At 35.2% G+C, this 5,509-nt stretch overlaps 1 pseudogene; it reads left to right on the forward strand.

Moving 5' to 3' along the window:
* Nucleotides 1-4,516: 4,516 nt before the first annotated feature.
* On the forward strand, nucleotides 4,517-5,030 carry LOC123827275 (annotated as a pseudogene).
* The last annotated feature ends 479 nt before the right edge of the window (nucleotides 5,031-5,509 follow it).

Genomic DNA, 5,509 nt, shown 5'->3' on the forward strand with positions numbered 1-5,509 from the left:
TAATAAGTTAACAAACTTAGTAGGTATAAATTCATATGCATACATATCCACACACATACACATAGCTCATATTCTAGAAATTTATAGGGTTATTAGGTTTATGGTATAAAACTGTATCTAGTTTGGGAAATCGTTGCTCTCAGATGATTCTAAAATGACATGAGTGTCCAGAGTCTTGTATGATTTCATTGGCAGAGGCAATAAGGCACTTCAATTCTAAAATTTTGTGAATTAAGGAAATAGACTGAAAAGAAAAATAAAAATTATTTCAGCAATAAAACTAACAGCTCTTAGCTCTAATGAGGCTACAGAAAATTGTATACTATGGTGAAAGAAGTAGACAAAGAAAACAAAAAAAATGCTATGACCCACTGATTAGATCTAATGTATGATTTCCTTTTGCAGGTAAAACTAACTTGATGCTCTTATTAAAATATAAAGACATTCTTATTCTGTGATAAGAATCTATACCTGAAAATACTGGGTCTGAGAAACATCTCATTTTAGATCTTGGGTTAAAAAAACTAAGTTCTTAGAAACTAGTTTCTACTAAAACAGTTACTAGAAAAATAAAGAATGCTGAAACCTAAGGGATTTTAAACATGTTAGGAAGAAGGCACTAAATGTGGATGACATTAACAAGAGAATGCCAGCTAGTCTGTTTGAGAATACAACCTACAAAATGTATAATTCTTCTTTAGGTATTGTAAATTGACCACATAACAGCATCAAAGATTTCACTTGTGAGGAAAATCAGATAACATATGCAGGTCAACTGCTGAGAAGGGAAACTGTGAGACAAGGTAAAATGTGTTATTTTGATAGTTTGACTTTTTTTTTTTATTTTGACGTTGGACATTTACATTTGCTTTTATAAGCCTTATATTGGAAATCAGGCTTGTGCATGATCAGCTTTAGTAGTAAATACTTTAAAATATTTTTTGAGTATCCAGTAACCTACTTCTCTCCCTCTTTTAAAAAATTATGTGTTGGTCAGTATTCTACAGAAAAACATAACAACAGGATATGTGTGTGGAAAAAGAGAGAGAGGGAGGGTTTTTTTTTTTTTTTTTTAAAGGAATTAGACACGCAATTGTGGAAGCTGGCAATTCAAAATCTGCAGGATTGGTCCCGAGAAAGAGTTGTTGTCAAAGTTTCAGTCCAAAGTCAGTCTGGAGGCAGAATTCTTGCTTCCTCAGAGGATCTCAGTCTTTTTTCTGTTTAGATATATAACTAACTGGATGCGGCCTGCCCACATTACGGAGGGTACTCTGCTTTATTCAAAGTCTGCTGTTTTAAATGTTAATCTTATCTAAAAATACCTACAGAAACACTGAGAATGGTTTTTGACCATGTGGTACTGTGACCTAGCCAAGTTGGCACATAAAAGTAACCTCACAACTTATAAAAGAGCCTAGGACTTTCCTAATTTCATTTGTTTAAACCTTTGATCATGACCTGCTCCCAGTTCTTTGTCTGACTCTCGGGACTAAATTCCTAATAAGAGCTTAACATTTCACTCCACTCTGAAAGGGATTTGTATTTAAATAATAAAAGGTTTATAACCCCAAATGATTAAGCCCTCAACATATATTTTCAATTTTACTTACCAGTAGAGAATAATTATTTTGAATAATCTTTCTCTTGGTCCATACATTTAACCTATGATCAGTTTTCTGTTCTACATGGACGCAAAGTTTGTCCTAGATATAAGCATCCAGATATTACTGTTCTTTCATGGCATTTAATTCAATTTAATAACATTAATTAAGTGCCTACTTTGTGTTGGAATTATGCTAGAAATCTGAAGAAAAAAACATAATCTCATAAAGGACCTCTTAGTCTGGCCAGAGAGAAGTTTATCCAAATAAATAAAACACAATTTATCCTGTGTTGCACTAATTATATAAAGAAACTATTATAGGCATGAAAAGGAGGTAGTAATGGTTTAAATCTTGGGTTTTAAAGAAGTTTTCAAAACTATGACAGTTAGCTGTGCTTTGAAAGATGACTTATTAGAAGGATTATAGACAGGGAAGTGGGTAGTGAAATTTAGCACTCAGAGAAAGTAGAGGGGCATTTTCGGGAAGAACTGGGGCTGCTTGGAGCTTAGCCTGTACAAGGAGTTTGTGGGGACCAGTGAGGACATGGGTTGGGCCGCATATTAAATGCAGTACTGGAAACATTGGAGTTGACTCTGTAGAGAAAACATAGCTATTGAGATATTTAAGGTGAGATGCATCAGAATCAGATCTTTCTTTTAATAATTTAATTCTAATAGCTAAGTGGTAGAGGTGTTAGAGTCTGAGAGAGATTTGAGTCAGATAAACTAATTAGGAAGGAGTTATAACTGTTCCAACAAAAGAGAATCTAGAAAATGGAGAGGATATGACAGATTTGAAAATATATATTTGGAAGGACATTTGACTAAATGAATGTAGAGAAATGAGGATTCAAATATTATCCCTGAGTTTACTATAACTTTAAATGTCATAATCCTAAGTATTTCAACAGAAGTCTTTCTAAAAATACTGGACACTTTTCTATTTTTTCAAAGAAAGTATTGAACATAATTTTGCTTTACAGTAGTGTTACCAATATGAACATTCATTATTTTATTTTACTGTAATTTATAGTCTAGTTTTATTTACATTTGTGAGAATTTCTTTTTTCTATTTTTAGTCTCCTCTTATGTGGCCATTGTAAGAAGACCTATTTATTAGAGATATTCTATAATTTCTAGTTTATTGCTTCTAAGGACGGGTGTATTGGGAAATCAGAACAAAATCACAAAGGAGGAATCCTAGTGAGTGGAAAATTTATGAGCAAGAGTCAGAGTATTTCTTGTAAGATAAAGAATATACTTTTGTCCTCAGGTTTTGGGGTGTTGTAACAGGTTCTTTTTGATTGTTTGTTTGATTTTGTTATGTGTGTGTGCACTCTGAAACTTTTATTTACTGACATTTTATCTCAAGAAAGTACATTGGAGAGGTCAGTTTGACTAGCCAAATTCCAGGTAGAAAAGATTTTATTATTACTGTATAGGTATCATGTGTTGTATATAAGAGAAAAAAGCATTATTAGTTGTTTTTTTAATATTTCTAAAAGATATAAAAATTGAGTGTAAAAAGAGAATTATATAGAGCTCACAAATCTTAAAATATTTAATATCTGAAAATTTACAGAAAAAAATTACAGACCCTAGCTATGAATAAAAGCTTATTTATTATATGGTCCTTTGTTATCATTTTTACTTTTGTTCATATGGACAGTCTCACTAAATAAATGATAAATTCATTGAAGGCAGTAACCAGACCATGAATCTCTGTCTTCTTCTGAGCATTCGGCACAGTATATCATAACTCATATCTGTGATTCTGTGATCATAAAGTATATACAGATCACCAAGCTTCCTAACATTTGTAAGATCTAGAAAGGGAACAAGAGAATGGTAAATTCTGTGGAAAAAGAAAGGAACGATATTGTAAGAATCACACAGTTGGAGATGTCTAAGACCCTCCAAGGCTCATTTCTCATTAAATTTTTTACCCTTTAACAAATATAAATTAAATATATTTTTACAAATCATTACCTTGGAGATAAGCAGTTAACAAAATATACAACCACCTAAGTTTTAAACATCATGTGACTAACTAATGATTTTTTAAATAAGGAATAAATTTATGGTGAGCAAAATGGGGAGCTTTATTGATCTTTCAAGGAAGAGGTCCTGCAGAAATGTGTGGCGTATCCAACAAGACCTGCGTTCTAAAAGGAAATATTAATCCTTTGTTATCAATTTACCTCCTCTGCTTTGAAAATGACTAACTTCTGTAACACTCTTTTGAAAGATTCAAATATGTTTTAGATACATATTTGTACATAATACATTTTTCTTTGTACATAATACATTTGTACATAATACATTTTTCTTTGATATTTATCTACATAATGATAAAAGTAAGTCAATAAAAGAGCAAATAGGCAACGTTATAGAGCTTAAGTGTGTGGCCTCTGGCCTGATACTTGGTCTCAATACTGCTTCTATCTTAGGATGTCTCCACAAAAGGAAAACCTGTTGTTTGTCAGTTTTTTTTATATATAAAATGTGTATAACACTAGGTCCACCTTTGTAGAGATTATGTGAAGATTATTATATATGTAAACACTTATAACAGTCTTGAAAATATAATTAGCAACTGTAGAAATTGACTAGTTTTTATTCTATATATTAGAAATCACTGGCTAGTGCTTATTCTTCTATGTATGAAGCACACGTCACTCTTCCTATCACAGCCATAAAGATAATCTGTCTTCTAGAGCACCCTCTGCAGTCCTGGGATCTGTCTCTGACTTCAATAGGGTTTGGATGGAACAGACGGAGGGATACCCCTTCTTTCCAACTACCCTCCAACCTCTTTTCTAGTCACCACCTTTGGAACCATCTCAGCCATCCTCAGTCTCCGAGACCAGCCAACACCATTTTTTGACATCAACTGCGCATTGCCAAGCAGCCATGAGCTCACAAATTCACTAGAATTATTCCATCAAGGTGGAGGTTGCCATCAACCACCTGGCCAAGCTGCATCTGCAGGCCTCCTACACCCATCTCTCTCTAGGCTTCTATTTTGACCATGACTATGTGTCCACGTGGGCCACTTCTGAGAATTGGTGGAGGAGAAGTGTGAGGGTGCTATCTCTTAAAGCTGCCAAACCACCACAGTGGCTGCATTCTATTCCAGGACATGCTGAAGCCTTCCCAAGATGAGGGGGGTAAAACTCAGGACACCATGCAAGCTGCCTTGGCCTTGGAGAAGAATCTGAACCAGGCCGTTTTGGATCTGCATTCCCCTGGCTCTGCCTGCACAGACCCTCATCTCTGTGACTTCTTGGAGAACCATTTCCTGGATGAGGAGGTGAAACTCATTAAGAAGATGGGCAACCACCTGACTAATATCCATAGGCTGGCCGGACCCCAGGCTGGGATGAGCGAGTACCTCTTTGAAAGGCTCACCCTCAAGCACAACTAGAAGCCTTTGGAGCCCAGCCCAGAGGCCTCTGAGGGACCCCTCTGCATTTCCCCGGTGTCTTGCTTTTGACTGAGCCACTCCATAAACCACTAGTCACACTTTTAACCACCCTGGATCCCTCTCCCAGGCACCGGACCAAATGGAAACAATAAAAAAAAAGATAATCTGTCTTCTAATTCTATAACAAGATGGGAGAGGAGACTGAACCATATGTGTGGTATGTTTTATTCAAAAGAGCTTTCATTTTTTGCATCAAATCTCCACAATTTCTTGAAAACTCTTTTAGGAATGAACTTGAGGGAAAAAATAGTGTTCAATTCCACTTAACCAGCAGGAATGTAAATTAGCACTCATACTCCTTCTATGTCTTGTAGACTTGTATTTTTCTTTTTTTTTAGAAACTTCAGTGTGTGGTTGCCTCTTGTGTGCCCCCAACTAGGGACCTGGCCCACAACCCAAGCATGTACCCTGACTGGGAA

The sequence above is a fragment of the Phyllostomus hastatus genome, unplaced genomic scaffold (assembly GCF_019186645.2).
Source record: "Phyllostomus hastatus isolate PE091 unplaced genomic scaffold, TTU_PhHast_1.1 phas_contig_86, whole genome shotgun sequence".
NCBI classification, from domain to species: domain Eukaryota; kingdom Metazoa; phylum Chordata; class Mammalia; order Chiroptera; family Phyllostomidae; genus Phyllostomus; species Phyllostomus hastatus.